Source organism: Sciurus carolinensis, chromosome 12, assembly GCF_902686445.1.
Source record: "Sciurus carolinensis chromosome 12, mSciCar1.2, whole genome shotgun sequence".
Classification (NCBI taxonomy): Eukaryota; Metazoa; Chordata; class Mammalia; order Rodentia; family Sciuridae; genus Sciurus; species Sciurus carolinensis.
This window is the reverse complement of record NC_062224.1, coordinates 34,828,074-34,843,780: the sequence shown is the minus strand read 5'-3', so window position 1 is coordinate 34,843,780 and position 15,707 is coordinate 34,828,074.

Sequence of the window (15,707 nt, the reverse complement as noted above, 5' to 3'; positions counted from 1 at the left end):
AGCTCAGGAGGAGGCTGGAGTTCTTCAGTGGGAGAGGCTCAGCCCAGGGGTCAGAGCAGGCATGCTCTGGTGGTGTTCCAGAGCAGGGGCTGACCATCCATGACCTGTAGGCCTGCTTCCTAGTTTTTAATGTGTCATTTATGAAAGAGAGAGAAGAATATGTGACAGACTGTGAGGCCCAGGAAGCCTGACATACTTGCTGCCTGTGTTTTCTGGCTCTTGGCAGAAGCATTTCGAGGGTTCCCTGTTGTCGAGGTCCTGTTTCTGCATGACCTGTGGAGCTCTCCGAGGTGGGAGGATCAGTGGAACCCGGGGATCTGCCCCAGCCCACGAGTCTGGCCCTGAGCACTTAAGACCCAGGAGCCATGTACACAGGGACATTGGCTTCTTGGTCTCCTGCTGGTGCTAGGATGGGGCTTCTGTGCTGTGAGGGTTTCTGAGAACCAGAGTGGGTGGGCAGGACAGAGGGACAGCCTGCACTCCTCTGAGGGGTTGTACCGAATGTGCTCCCCCTGTGGGGGCATTGCTGGAGCCTTGCACACAGCCACAGGTCCCCTCTACTCTGAGCTGGAGGGAACACATCCCTTAAGGTAGAGTCTGTGTCCTGCAGTTTTTGTGCCCTTGTGTATAATTTATGCAAACCACCAAGAAAGCCACACCAATATGACCAGCAGGATCATGCAGATGCTGGGTGGCCCAAGGTTTCTGAATGAAACTCAGTTGGAGGATGTGGCACACACAATGTGCATGAACATGGACAGAGGTCCACTTCCTCTCTTTACTGGCCACAGTAAAATTAAAGACCTCTTACAAATGAGCTGTGTTCATTGCACGGTGGTGGCTGGGGGAGCCCAGAGTGCTGTCCATGGGGCCACAGGGGATGAGGTGCAGGTGAAGCTTTAAGTGAACACAGGGAGTGACCAGTGCAAAGCCTGGGGAAGGTCTCAGCTCCCTGCAGTGAGGGCACAGCCCTTGCAGAACCTGGAGGTGTGGTGGTCTTCCATCTCCACATTAAGCTCACTGGCACAGAGACATTTGCATTCCTGCCTTGAAAATGTTTGCTTGGCAATCAGGGTGGCATCTTGGGGCAGCCTTCTCACCCAGGGCTGGAGGCATATGCCTCCCTGGTACAGGAGGGCAGAGTTCCCAGTCACCTTCAGTGCAGATAATGGGCAAGGGCCCTGTATGGGAGACCAGGAGTCTCGCTCTGCTCCAAAGGGGTGCTGGTTTCTGTTTTCCCACCACCTTCAATTGTGCAACCTGTCACTCCTGTGAGCTCAACCAGCCTGTGCTGGAGACTTGAGAGGAGAGCAATGAGTCACAGACCAGCCTGGAAGGAGTGCCCACAGGGAAGCCTGTATCTCACCCCCAACAGGGCTGGCCTCAGCTCCCAGCTCCAACTGCCAGGACCTAGTGATGAACATTTTGCTCACAGACACCTGTGCATCCTTCAGGACCACTGGCCTGGCCTTCTGAGAAGCCTGCACAGCTGTGTCAGGTATCCATGGGGAGCAGGTTGGTGCTGCCTACTGCTGCACCTAGATCCCAGATTTTGCAATGCTCAAACACAGTAGAGATGTAGGCCTGTTCTCAGTGAAGGTCCAGAGGGAGTCTGATAGGGGGCATCTCTCCTCAGGGCATAGTAAGCATTGTACAGAGCTCCCAAGCTCTCCCTGTGAACTGGATGCCTCCTTCTTCTCTCCTTTCCCTTTGAACTCTGAGTGAATGTGTCTAGATCTAAGCCCCAGCTCCTCCACCTGCATGCTGTGTGACTCTGGGACAACTACTTTATTCCCTGAACTGATTTCTGTGTGGGAGCAGGGATGGTCCTGCTCCTCCTTCAGAAGACAGGGGATGAGTCCTAGGGAGCACCAGTCCTGCCCTGGGGGTGTGCTGTGGGGCAGGTCATTCTCAGGGGTGGTCACTGACCACATGAATGGCAGTCTCAGATCATGGGTAAAGGCAAGGAGACCCTGGCTCCCCTGAGCTGAGAAGGCTGTTAGTCTCTATCACCAGTGCCTAGAATCTCTGTGGTTCTCACCCAGCCTGAGCCAGTGTGGGGTGCTTGTTTTAAGGTATGCAGATCTTACACCTTGGCCACTGAATACCATGCAGGTCAATCCCAGTTATGAATCACATCAAGGACTCAGAGCCCTGGGAGAAGAGCTCAGTTCTGGCATCTCTCCAGCTACTGACTCTCTCCTTCCTCCTGGGGCCTGTTGGAGAAGGTGTGAGGGCTGGTCTGAGAGCAGAGAGCCTGGAACCAAGGTGGGGCTGAGCTGTCCTGGAGAGGTGTGAGTCCCTGTGACAGCCAAAGGGGAGGAGAAAGGAGTGAGTAGGTTAGCTCCAAACCCAAAGGCAGAAAATGTGACTGACCATCAGGGGCATCAGTGTCTCCCTGCATCTCTGATCTCTCCCCGTGTCCTTCCCTCCCTTTCCCTCACCCTCTCTTTCTCTACCAATTCAACCTGAGGTGAAAACTATTAGGAGTTAACTATGGAAGACTATCAGCAAGAACAACCCAATCGGAACCAAATTACCACATCGTTTCCCTGAATCCCTTTGTTCCTGTAGTGCACCAAGTTCATTTCAGGAAGGCCCTGAGAACACCCACCTGAAAGTGCAGCCTCTGCTTGCACAGGAGTGACAGGGGGGTGGGAGATCACCTGGCCTCCAGGAGTGTGTCACCTGTGACATCCCTTGATGTGCACCATGAAACCAGGTTTTGGCCTGCACCTCTTCACCTCTAAAATGGGGTCATCAACTTTTGTCTATCTTACCTGTTGGCACTTGTGACCAGATGAAAACTGGAGGCCTTTTCAGAGCTGCTCTAGGGCACAGCAGAGTGGCCCTGGGGAGCAGGACCTCACTAAATAGTGCCTCCTCTGGATGCCACAGCAAGGAAGAGTCCCCAGTCAGAGCACAGGGGACTGTCACTTCTCTCTCTTGCTGTGATTGTACTGTCACTGCCTGGAGAACCCCTGCTCTTCAGGGGGGATTCTGGAAAAGAAGTCCTGGTAGATGGTGCTTTTGTCCTCCTTCCTGCCACACCCTGTCCTCAAAAGGATAGGTGGAGCCTACCCCTCTGGGGTGGGGAGGACCTAGTAGGTAACTAAGCAGCTGACCAATTTATTTGGCCCTCCTAGATCCCTAGCCCCTCATCCACTCCTTTCAGTAAGTACTTATTAAGCACCTGGAATATGTGAGATTTGGGGACAGGTAGTAGAAACACAGGTGAGCAGAAGGGCATTGACCTGCCCAGGGAGTGATTACAACTTGTGGAAGAGATAGCCAAAAATACTCTGCAGAGATTTAATCTGCCAGCACTAGAGCCACAGAGGCAGAGTCCTAGCCCTCCATGAGGGTGGAGAGTCTGACTGGCTGAGGCTTCTGAGGGGTTCACTGCACAGCAGTCTAGGAAGCAGCCTGTAGTACCTAGTGGTGTGGATTGTCCTCAGAATCAGGAGTGGGCCTGCCAACCAGGCAGTGCCTGCCTGCTAACCCTGTGGGGCACAGCTGCATCTGACAGGGCCCACAGGCTTTATCCTGACTTTCCTCCACATGTGTCTTCATAGGACTGTTCATCAGCGTGACTTGGGCTGCTGCCTCCAAGGGCCCAGGGCACATAACCAGCTCTTGACACCTCTCTCCCAGAAGGAGAGGGAGGAGTGCAGCTGGAGACATGGTTGTGAAGGGTCATTCCCAGGGATGCACAGGGTGGGAGGGCCAGGCAGTTCACTGCCGGATCCTGGGGCTTCCCTGCACCCCTGATTCCAAGTTGAGCCTCCAGGTACTCTTTGACCTGTGGGTTTCTTTCCCTTGAGTCATGAAACCCTGAGAGAAATCACACACCTACAGCTTTTGTGATGTTGAGCATTGAACAAAAGGCGTGTCCATGTGTGTGTGCATGTGTGTGTGTACATGTATGTACGCATGCATGTGGTGTGTGTGTGTGTGTGCATGTGAGTACGTGCAGTTCTCATAACAGTCCCCTGGATTAGGTTAGACAGATTCTCCTTCTTCTTAGAGATGAGAAGCTTGAAGCTCAGGGAAGTTAAGCTCCTTGCCCAAGGCTGTGGAGTGAGTGAGGGTAAGAGCAGAGTTTCAGAACTTTCTCTCCTGGCTATTGGTCTCTCCACTTCTCCAACCCTGACTCCTAAGTGGCAAGGCACATGGAAGCCACATGCATGCTCAGGTACTATGACAAGACAGAGGAGTCGTGTTTTCTGTCTTGCACCCAAGGAGCCCATGTCCTGGTTGCAGGTAAAAGACAGGTGCATAGCCTGAACACACCTGTTCATGTCTGCTACCTGTCAGTGTATTCTGCTAAGTCTAGAAGAGGCTGCTGGGAGCAGGGAAAAAGGAACATGGACTTGACCTCACCTCCACACCTGGGTAGGGGTCAGGGGGTGGAGAGGATGGAGGACCATCTAGACTGAGGAGCTCACATGGGCAAGGACTGGACACCAAGCCTGTTCCTGTGGGAGCAGAGGGGTCTCTTTGTTTGGAGTGGTGGTTTGACTCTTGGTGGAATGTGAGGCTCAGGCAGAGATGAAAGCTGAAGGTGTTGGTAGTAGAAGCCTCTGACCAAAAATACCCTGATCCAGATGGAAGACACCTGTGTCCAGGTGTGACTTGACTGTTGGCACTCCACACTGTGCTTGCTCAACAACAGCCTGCCTTTCTATCTGGCACAAGGATGAGAGGGACAAAGCTTGCACTTCCCAGGGCCCTGTGCAACTCTGTGGATAGGCAGAGGTGCCATGAGGCCTCACACAGCCACCTCCCTTCAGGGACAGCTGGCTTGTGTCCTTTTCTTCTGTCGTGTCCTTCCTGGATGGAATGCAGATGTGATGCCCAGAGTTGGCACAACTACATGAGGACAGGAGGTGAACAGATGCTTGGAGTCACACACAGGGAATGGCAAGGTGGAAGGGGCCTAGCTTGCTGAGGGATCCAGGACCAAGGCACCATTGCAGCCCCAAGCTGTCTTGGTTTATAAATATGAGAAATAAACTTCTCTCTTTAGCCTCTGGTTCTGTGTTTCTTTGACTCACAGCCTAGTTTTAATTCACACAGCAGAGCCTGTAGGGAGCTCTCTGTCCTCACATGGGCCCTCATGCTCCTCTGTAAAGAGCAAAAGGCCAGGTGATGTGTTCCAGGCAAGTGGAGTCAACCAGACCAGGAGGCTGGAGGGGGCTTTAGAGTGTACAGATGATAGGAAAGGCTTTCACTTCATGCTGGGTCCCCTGTCCCTAAAAGAAAGGCCAACCAGGCAGTTGGTTTTCTTGCCCCATCTCAGTGAACTTCTCTGTGTATCTGTCAACAGCAGCCCACCTGGAAGTTCACCAGATTCCTCCTGAAGGAGAAGGAGCAGGCAGTTCCATTCACTCTCCCTGTGGGAAGAGGAACGTGTGTGCTGGCTGGGCCTGTGGGGTCTTCAGGTCACTCAGCCTGGACTGCAGCTCCTGGGCACCTGTGGTTCATGCATGGAAGGCCCCTGAGGCAGAAGTGCAGCTTATGGGAATGTTCCCTTTGAGAGACTGCATTAGTGATCCCAACCAGCCTACAGAGCCAAGCTGCATTTTGTACATTCACCAATGAATCTGATTTTTAAAGAAACAATCTCAGTTTAGCCAATTCCCTTGTAATATTTGACAGTTAACTCTAATCTTGGGCAAATGACACTGTTTAGTTCCCCTAAAATGCCAGTAATTGAATAGCTATTAGGCATAACATAAAACACTGAGCAGTCCTGCAGTGAATTCACACTTACTCATTTATCCATCCAACGTTCAGAACAGACTCTTGGGGGCTGTCTTTGCCATCACCGGGGGTGAGGGGTAGTGAGTGTGGAAACTCAGCTTTGGAGTGGCTGTGTCCCTTTCCCTCCAGGCCAGGTTGGGTGGTGGTGGGGTGGCTGGGGGTGGGGGAGGGGTCAGAGGGTGCAGTGTGGAGTCGGTCACAGTCACCACCAAGGTCTTCACATGCAGTGACCGCCTTCGCCACCCACATGGGCACACCTTTACATGGCTTCTCCAGGGTTTTCTGGAAGGCTTGCCAGGCTTCTCACTCTCTCTCCTCCTTGTGGGGCCACAGTTCCTTTCCAATCTGGGAGAAAGCTCTCCTTCATCCTATGACTGACCACGTTGTGTCTGTACCCTGAGTTCTTGCTTCTGACCTTGTTCAGTTCTGCAGTTGGGTAAAATGATGTCTTAGAAGCATTGTTTCCTGCCACCCCAGGTTCTGGAAGTCATCAACCTCACAGAGTGTCATTCTATTTATTTACAACAGAACTTCAGGACATAACTGGCTTTTCACAGAGGCATGTGCATGTTCCAAAGAGGCTCAGGGTGAAGGGCCAGCAGTGACTTGTGGAGGCGATACACAACCTGGGCTCTGAAAGATGGGAATGCCAAGAATTCAGGGCAGGGGACTACTCAGAAAGGGGAGATGACAAGGGTTTGAGCTAAATAAGCTGTACACAGCCACTGAGGCCAGAACCCTGGAGCATGAGGAAGGACTGGAAGAGGCCAGGCTGAAGTCATGTGACTAGGACTGGCTTGCTGGGCAGGGCCACTTGCTCCCTAACAAATGGGGCTCTTTGCCTAGGGGGCCCAGTTGTCACTTAAGCCACATACCTTCCCAACCATCTTCCCAGGCAGGCTCCACCCTGGGGTGCAGGACAGATGGGCTTCTGTCCTCTGCTGGGTGACTGTGGGCAGATGAGGCCTGCTAGCAATGTTTACAGTGAGTTCATGGAATAAGTGTATGAGAAACTCCCCACTAAACAAGACAAGGAAATGCAAAACAAAGTCGATCTGGTGAGTCACAGAGAACTAACACATCCCTAAGCCAGGCCTCTGGAGTTAGCCAACTGTCACACCTGTCCCACGAGACCCAGAGTTAGACATTGAACAAACTCACATGGCTTTGGCCCTTTTCCTCTCAGGATCTCAAGCTAGGACACCAGACAGAAGAGCACGAGAGTGGACTCAGACACCCCTGGTTAGGACTCCGCACTTTAGACCACACCTTCTTCCTGGGGTCATTGCCTATAGCACATGGGTAACCACGACTTTTGATAGAGGGTACAAGAAGCAGAAATGCAGACTGGACAGCTGCCTGGAATGTGGTGGTGATGGCCAGACCTGCACCTGTGAGGTCGTGACCTGGTGCTGGCACTGGAGCTGGGTGAAGAGCACCAGTGCTAGGAGTCCCAGGGCCACCACTGCACAGGACCCCTGGGTTGATGGACTGAGAAAACAGAGGGGAGCACAAGCTATCCTCAAGATGGAGAGACAGGGAACAAGGAGGAAGTTCTGCCACATCCTGTCCTCCTTTTTTCCAGAAAGATGACCTTTGACAAATAAGGCACAGGACGTGTCTTCACCCCACTGGACTTTACCCCAAGCCAGCCACACTGGGCCAGCCACTGTGGGTGAATGCCAGTGTCAGCAGCTCCCCAGAGGGTGTTCTCTTGGGGCAGAGGGCTGCTCTGTGCCAGCCATTGCCCCATGTCTGCCATGAGAGCTCTGGCCTGCAGGAAGTTGGCAGGTTTAGAGAGGAGGGGTCCTCCTGGGGAGGCACTGGCAGGGAGTGGAGGTCTGCTAGGGGCAGGGCATAGAGGAGAGGAGAAAGACTGGATTGGGATTGACTTTCCTAAAGGGTGAAACATTCCATCAACAAGCCCTTTGTCCTCAGCTCTTGCCTGATGGCCAGCCTGAGATTGCTGGGCAATTGACTTTCATGTGGGGAGCTCTGGCCAGGGTTATCAGGAGAGGGACAGTCTGGCTCAGAGGGACCTTATGGGGATTACCACACTCTGCAAAGGCCAGCAGACACCACTGGCTTGGAGCACACAAGAGGCTCTGGTTAAGGGAGAGACTGGGCAGGGCAGAGGGATGACTCAAGCGGGTTGCTGCTAACTGAGCTTCAGAGGGCGAACTGAGTGGGTCTAGATCTGTGCTTTCCAAGAAAGACAGCCTCAGTCACTAATGCAATTTATAATTTTCTAGTAGCCAAGTTAAAAAGAGTTAAAAAAGGAAATGGTTTTATATTTATTTCAATAATATATTTCATCAAACTCAATACTATTATCCAAAATACTCTTTTTTTTTTTCCTTTTTTGTGGTGCTGGGGATTGAACCCAGGGCCTTGTGCTTGTGAGGCAGGCACTCTACCAACTGAGCTATATCCCCAGCCCCCAAAATACTCTTTTTAACATGTTTCTTTAGCCACATTTCAAGCACCCAAGAGCCACTTGCAGGGAGTGGCTACCATTTTGGACAGTGTACATTCTGACAACTTGGGTCAAAAAAGAATTTTGAACACTGGGTCAATGGAAAAATTAAGTTGGTAGTTTTAGTTTGAAATATATAGACAAGAGGCTCAATTGCCATTTAAGCTCACTAGCACCTGCCTGTCTTTTGCTGACTAAGCACCTCACAAGTTTAATTCTCTAACATTCTAGCAGTCCTCCTGTCTCATCTTCTCTCTACTTCCTTTTACTCTAGTGACAGCAAGAAAGTGCTAAAAGAAAGAGAAAAAAACTAGGTCTTGTGTGTGCATAATTATTACAGAGGACTTCTGGTATAAGTGTTGGGTCTGGACACATCTGGCCACCAGCCTGTGTAGATTTAATGTCTGCATTTTATTTCCTGGGTAGCTGTCACCCTTTTTTTTTATTAACTAGACAATTGCTCTTTGTCTTACTTATGCCCCAGGATCAGGGTTAAATTTGGAACGCAGCTGAATATTCTATATGAACTGGCCCTGAGCACCCTTGACTGTGGAGGGGAGACTAGGGGAAAGCAGGAAGATGACTAGTTATTTCCTACAAGGCTTCTCCCTCCAGTACCTAGTACAGTGCCTGCTATGTAGCCAATCTTTGGAAAATAGTTGCTTAGTTAAACTAAATGTTCTCAGCACCTTTTTTCCCATGTAGAGGAAGAAACAGACACATCCACTCAGATGAAGAGCCAGCAGGGTAATCTGGTCCATCCCTGGAAAAGATGACTGTCATGGGATCAGCTGTCCATTTATTCCTTCAACACACGTTCCATGAGCACCAAACATATGCCCAGCATTGCCCTCTGTGATAGGTGGTTGTGAGTGAGATGAGTCCCTGCCCTCATCATGACAGAAGTAGATACAGAAAATTACAAGTGCTGCATTACACATGTCAAAAGAGAAATTTGCAGCAAGCAGCATGATAATACAAGGGAGGGCAAACTCAAATCTTTTGGGGAAGTCAGGGCATGCTTTGCAGAACACATTGCTGTGTTTTGAGAGGAACAAGGGAGCTGGCCTGGAGATGAGGAGAAGGGCATGCTAGAAGTGACATAGGCACCATGTGACAGACCAGGGAGTGAGGTGGTGAGGCCAGTGGCTCTTAAACCTTTTTTACACACTTAAGACTTATATAGCTGATGCACAAATTCAGTGAAGTTTGCAGGATAGAAGATCAATATGTGAAAATTAATTGCTCTTCTATATTCCAATAATGAATACACTGATAAAGGAATCAAGAATATCATCCCATCACAATTACCTCAAAGAATAATAAATCTAAGTAAGGAGGTGAAAGACTTCTATAATTTAACATTATAAACAATGAAGAAAAAAATTAAAGATCTTAGAAGATGGAAAGACCTGCCATGTTCATGGATAGGCAGAATTCATGTCATCAAAATGACTAGATTATCAAAGCAATCTAGAGTTCAATGCAATCCCCATCAGAACCCAATGACATTCTTCACAGAAAAATAATCATAAAATTTATAAGGAAGAATGAGAAACCCAGAATAGCAAAATCAATTCTGAGCAACAAGGATGAGGCCAGAGGCAACAATACTACCTGATCTCAAAATATACCACAGAGCTACAGTCACAAAACAGCATGTTATTGACCTCAAAACCTGAAGATCAACACCATAGGCTGAAAGACACAGAGCAAACTCCACATATTCACAGTCTTCTGATCCTTCACACATGTGCTAAGTTGAAGAAAAGACAGTCTTTGAAACACATGGTTCTGGGAAAACTGGAAATCCATATGTAGAAGAATGAAACTAGACCCCTAGGTCTCACCCTGCAGAAAAATCAACTCAAAGTAGATCCAGAGACTTTGGAATTGGACTGGAAACAGTGAAACTGCTAGAAGGAAGCAGGGACAATGCTCCAATGCACAGGTACAGGCACTGGCTTCCTTAGGCTCCTAAAGCTCAGGAAATAAAATCCAGTATCAATAAATGAGGTAGTATTAAATTAAAAAGCTTCTGCAAAGTGAAGGAAATAAGATTTAGAAGAGAGAGCCTACAGAATGGGACAAAATCTTTTCTAGTTATTCATCCCACAGGGGATTAATAACCAGAATATGTTTCAAAAAACAAGAAATTTAACATCAAAAGAACTAATAACCCACTCAACAAAAGGGTGAAAGATCTCAAGAGACATTTCCCAAAAGAAGAAATACAAATATTTGGCAAACAAATATCTGAAAAAATATTCAACACCCTTAGTAATCAGTGAGATGCAAATTAAACTACACTGAGATTTTATTACAATTATAATTTCATTTTAATTATAATTGCTGGCCAAGATGTGGGGGAAAGTACACTCATACATTTTTGTGGGACTGAAAATCACCACAACCAGTTTGGAAAGCAGCATGGAGGTTCCTCAAAAGACTAGGAATGGAACCACCATATGACCCATGTGTTCCACCCCTAGGTATTTATCCAAAAGATCTAAAATCAGCATGTTTTAGGAATGCAGCAACATCAATATTTGTAGCAGCACAATTCACAATAACCAAATTAGGAAACAGAACAGGTGCCATCAATAGACAAATAGATAGAGAAAATGTGGTCTATATATGCAAGGGAGTTCTTCTCAGTCATAAAGAAGAATGGTATTATGTTATTTACTAGTAAATAGGTGGAACCAGAGAACATCATGCTGAGTGAAATAAGTAAAACTCAGCAAGATATGGGTCAAAAGTTTTCTCTCATATGTGGAAGCTAGAGAGAAAAAAGGAATTAAAAAGGAGGGATCTTGTGAAAACAGAAGGAAGATCAGTAAAGTTGAAGCAGGAACCTAGGTTGAGGGAGGTGGGGAGGAAAAGGGGAGGAACTGGGTGCTTTAGTCAGCTTTTTCACTGCTGTGACTTAAAGGATCTGACCAGTACAACTGTAGAGGAAGAAGAGTTTGTTTGAGGACTCATGTTTTCAAAGGTCTCAATTCATAGAGAGCTGGCTCCATTCCTCAGGACTTGAGATAAGGCTGAACATCATGGTGGAAGACCATGGCAGAGGGAAGCAGCTGGCATCATCAGGAAGCAGAGAGAGAGAAAGAGAGAGAGAGAGAGAGAGAGAGAGAGAGAGAGAGAGAGAGAGAGAGAGAGACTCCACTCTCCAGATACAAATTATATATCCTACAGTCACAGCCCTAATGAACCACTCCCTCTAGCTACACCCCATCTGCCTCCAGTTTCCACTCAGCTAATTCCATCATGGGGATTAATTCACTAAATAGGTCAAAACTCTCACAATCCAATAATTTCTCCTCTGAACCTTCTTGCATTGTCTCACACATGAGCTTTTGGGGGACACCTTACATCCATGTCATTGCACAGGGGATCAAGTTGACCTTATTATGCCATGAGCATATATGAATGTATTACAAAGAATTATGATTTTATATGTGACTAATGCACAGTTATATATATAACTGTAAATGTAGTAAATAAGTAGAAAGAAGACCAATAAAGTAGAGGAAGCAGGTCAGGGAAAGGAGAAAGAAAACCAATAAAGTAGAGGAACTGGGTCAGGGAAAGGAGTGGGGGAGAAAATTGGGAATTGATATGGAGAAAATTACATTGTGTGCATTTATGAATATGTCAAAATGAATCCCACTATTTTATCTAACTATAACTCATTAAGAATTAAAATTTTAAAAGGATTAAGGATCCCAATGAGCTTTCTATGTGAGTTTTATCTATTGGAATTTACCGTATGAAAAAATTTCAACTGAAATTTTTAGAAATATTTATTTAAAATAGAAGCCATAAACTCACGTGAGCATTAATAACACTTTTTAAAGACATAATATTTATGTCTTTTTAAAGACATAAATATTTATGTCTTTTTAAAGACATAAAGCAGAAATCACTTAGTATTATATTGTTCCCCATTTTTGCACATCTGTTTAATGTTCAACTTGAGAGAAGACAGTCTCCTCTCTGAACATAAGACTTGCTGAGTGTGAGATCTGGCTTTGCATACTTTCACCCATAGGTGTGGAGGGAGAAGAACTTTAACAACATTTCATGCATCACATGGGTATTCATCCACATCACACAAAACACCAACATGTTGTCTCTTTTTAAAACTCATTTCAGTTTGAAACCATGTTCTCTGTTATAATAAAATTCTAGCACCTGGGTCTTGGTTCCTATGATCATTCCCTAATGAAAGGAGTGAGCTCCTGGGAGAACTGGCTCATTATTGCATGGCTGGGCAGGAGGCATAGCTGCCTCTCTGCTTATGAAGGGTCAGATCTCAATTAAACCCACAGCAAGGTGAAAATATCAGGGGTCAAAATGGGTTTAATACACTTAACATGTGGCATTCTAGCACAGCCTGGCTCATCTTGAATGGCATAGCACTCTACTATCTGCCCACAGCAGGCAACAGCATCTAATGCAAGCATGCTGTGCTCTGAGGCGTTGGAGAACCTCACATAATGGATTGAAGTCTTGGGAAAGTGAAAAGCAGAGTGGTCTCCTGGAACAACATTATTGGTTCTACAGGATGTGGATCTCTTCTGCAACATTATTATCAAAAAATCATAACTTGAGTCACTGTAGTCTCTGTAAGCAAGATGAGCCTGGAGCACATCACACTGGCACACCACACCACCCACACACACACACACAATGATGGGAACCATCAAACGGCGACATGGTCAAAGGTGGAGCAATTGGAGTACCATAGTAAACAAAGTATCAGGTCATAACCTGGAGTAGGAAATAAAGATCTGTGCATCTGTATTATTGTGCACTAATGACTGATAAGTAAACTCGGAAAAAGAGATGAATCCAGGTGAACATGCACACCCTGCCCTCAAGCAGGTGGGGATTATGCCCCCTCCTGGCAGGTGAGCTGTGCATCTGGGTTTCCTTCTACAGAGTTTGGCTAGAGAACTGAGGAAAAGGTAACCTGGCAGAGATGTAACAAATGACACCCCACAGGTGACTGGGTGTAGAGACAAGTATACAGCTGTTTGCGGAAGTAGCTCTAAGATGGCGGCTGGTGTTGGGCCAAGAGGTGGCGCATAATTAGTGTTAACATGGCATGATCTCTCGACTTTTGCCTGATTGGTTGATGTCTCTTCTGCGCTCGTGGTCAACACATGTTCCTCATTCTTTCTTACTTGATACTGTGGCGTGTGCTCCTATCATGCTACTTAATCCTAAACTGATTGACTGCCTTAGTGTATATAAGACATTCTCTTCCTCTGGGAAAGGAAGCACCTCTGAGAAAAAAAAAAGCACCTCCAGAAGCAAGCACCTCTGACAGAAAGCACCTCTGATAGAATGCACCTCTGATAGAAAGCACTTCTGATAAGAAGTACCTCTGAGAAGAAGAACCTTCCTCTAAGAAGCAAGAAAGCACTTTCAGAGAAAAATAAAGAAGTTGTTCATTCCCAGTCCACCTCTGATTCCTTCCTGTGGTCTCATTGCTGCAGGCAGCAACAACTGGGGTCAACACTGGCAGCCTAAGGCAGTTAATAACAATATATCAGAACTGGTTCATTAACAGTAACCAGGTTGCCATGCCAATATGTTAATAATAGGGGAGACTTTTGTGGGCTACATGGGACTTATCCTTACTATCTTCTGATTTTTTTCTCTTAATATAAAACTGAATTTGACATTATTGCCCTATGTACATCTGTGATGGTGTGGTTCTACATCACGTACAACCAGAAGAATGAGAAATTATGCTCCATTTAAGTATGATGTGTAAAAATGTAATTTACCGTCATGTATAATAATTAGAACAAAAAAAAAAGGTTTATTTTACTGCTTGCCTAGCATGCCTGAGGTACTGGATCCAATCCCCAGTACTGTGAACAAATGAAAAAAACTAAAGTTTTTGTTAAAAAGTCCGCTGGTCAACCTTGTATTTTGAGGAGGTTTTTTAGTCATGTTTGACTTGGTGAAATCATCATTGGTCTTCTGGAAAGTATTGTTTCCTTGGGCTGATATAACCAAAGTTAACACATTACATTTCAGCACATTAAAACTGTATCAGCTATTACCACCATTGGTCTCATTAGAACAGTCTTTGAATAGTGAAGAGCAGCAAGCACACAAACAAATACAAAGTTTGTGAAAGTTTTCCAAAGTTCTAATTTTTTTTTGAACAGTTGACTTTTCTCACTGGCAGCAAAAACTGTGGGTTGCTGCCATCAGAGAGGCAAGCTCTCTCTACTCCTTTCTGTAACAATGTCTACCAGAGCTGTAGGCCTGCAGCTGCATAGCGAGCCAACCATCCTTCAGGTAACAAGGGTGATGCCCAAACAGCACCTAGGTGAGCTCACAGTGACCAGTTACACATGTGGGTTGAAGACAGCCATTCCATTTCTGGCTTTGTGTCTGAATATTAAGAGATGTGCATTCAGGGTTGAGGCCTAACATGAGCAGGCATTCTGCCATCCATTCTGTTGCCATGTGCAAGCAGCCCTTTTGCAGGGAAGCATGTGGAATGCTGAGCCTGGGACCTGGGGGTTTGCTGCTGCTGCTTTGGTCATGCTCAGGGCTCCAGAGCCTCCCAACTATTGCTCTGGAGACAGTTAAACAGAACAGGGACAAGATAGGTGTGTTTTACACCAGATCCCTCTAACAGCAGTGGGGGTGGACAGGTCAGGAATAGGCAGCCCATTGTGGAGGTGGTCACCAGAAGGTTACTAAGCAGCAACCACTGGGAGTCACTCTGCTGCCACCTGGGCTTGCTCTTGGCCAGGTTGGACCTGCCCGTATGCCCGGTGCACACCTCTGATAAGGGGCACATGTGTCAGTGCAGGGCAGATGGAGGGTTCTTGGCCAGGATATCTTGCAGAGACACTTGGTCCATCTTGCCTGGGCAGGCATGTGTCTGTGGCAGTCAGTCATGGGAGGAGGCTTTGCAGGCTTCCTGGGTCTCTCAGGTTAGCCACAGAGGGACTCTTCTGCCACTGTCCTAGGGGCCCCTCTCCCTGGGACTGCAATTTAGCTGAGGCTGCATGACACTCTGGAACTCAGGCTTTTTGGGCTTGGGGAGACCATGGAGGAGACATGAGCCAGTGAGTGGCACAAGTAGAGATTTACTCCTCCTGTGAAAAGTGGTTTGCATTCCAGTGACTGTCCAGTCCCCAGGGCCCTCTTAGGTTCTTTACTTGAGCATTGCTGACCTGGCTATGCCCCAAGGGAGCAGGTAATTCTTGCCCCTTCAGTCTTTATTCAGTCTTTCAGCAGCACAGCTGTCTGCTCCCACCAGGCAGGTGGAGCTTATTGTCAACACCCTTTCTGTATCTTTGTCTCTGATCACAGGAGAAAGACTTCATGGATCAAGGGGTTTTAGGGACCAGGAGAGGAAGGGGCTTATAGTGCTGGGGGCCAATGACCCAGAAACTTGTTTATAGGGAGGTCTAAGACATGG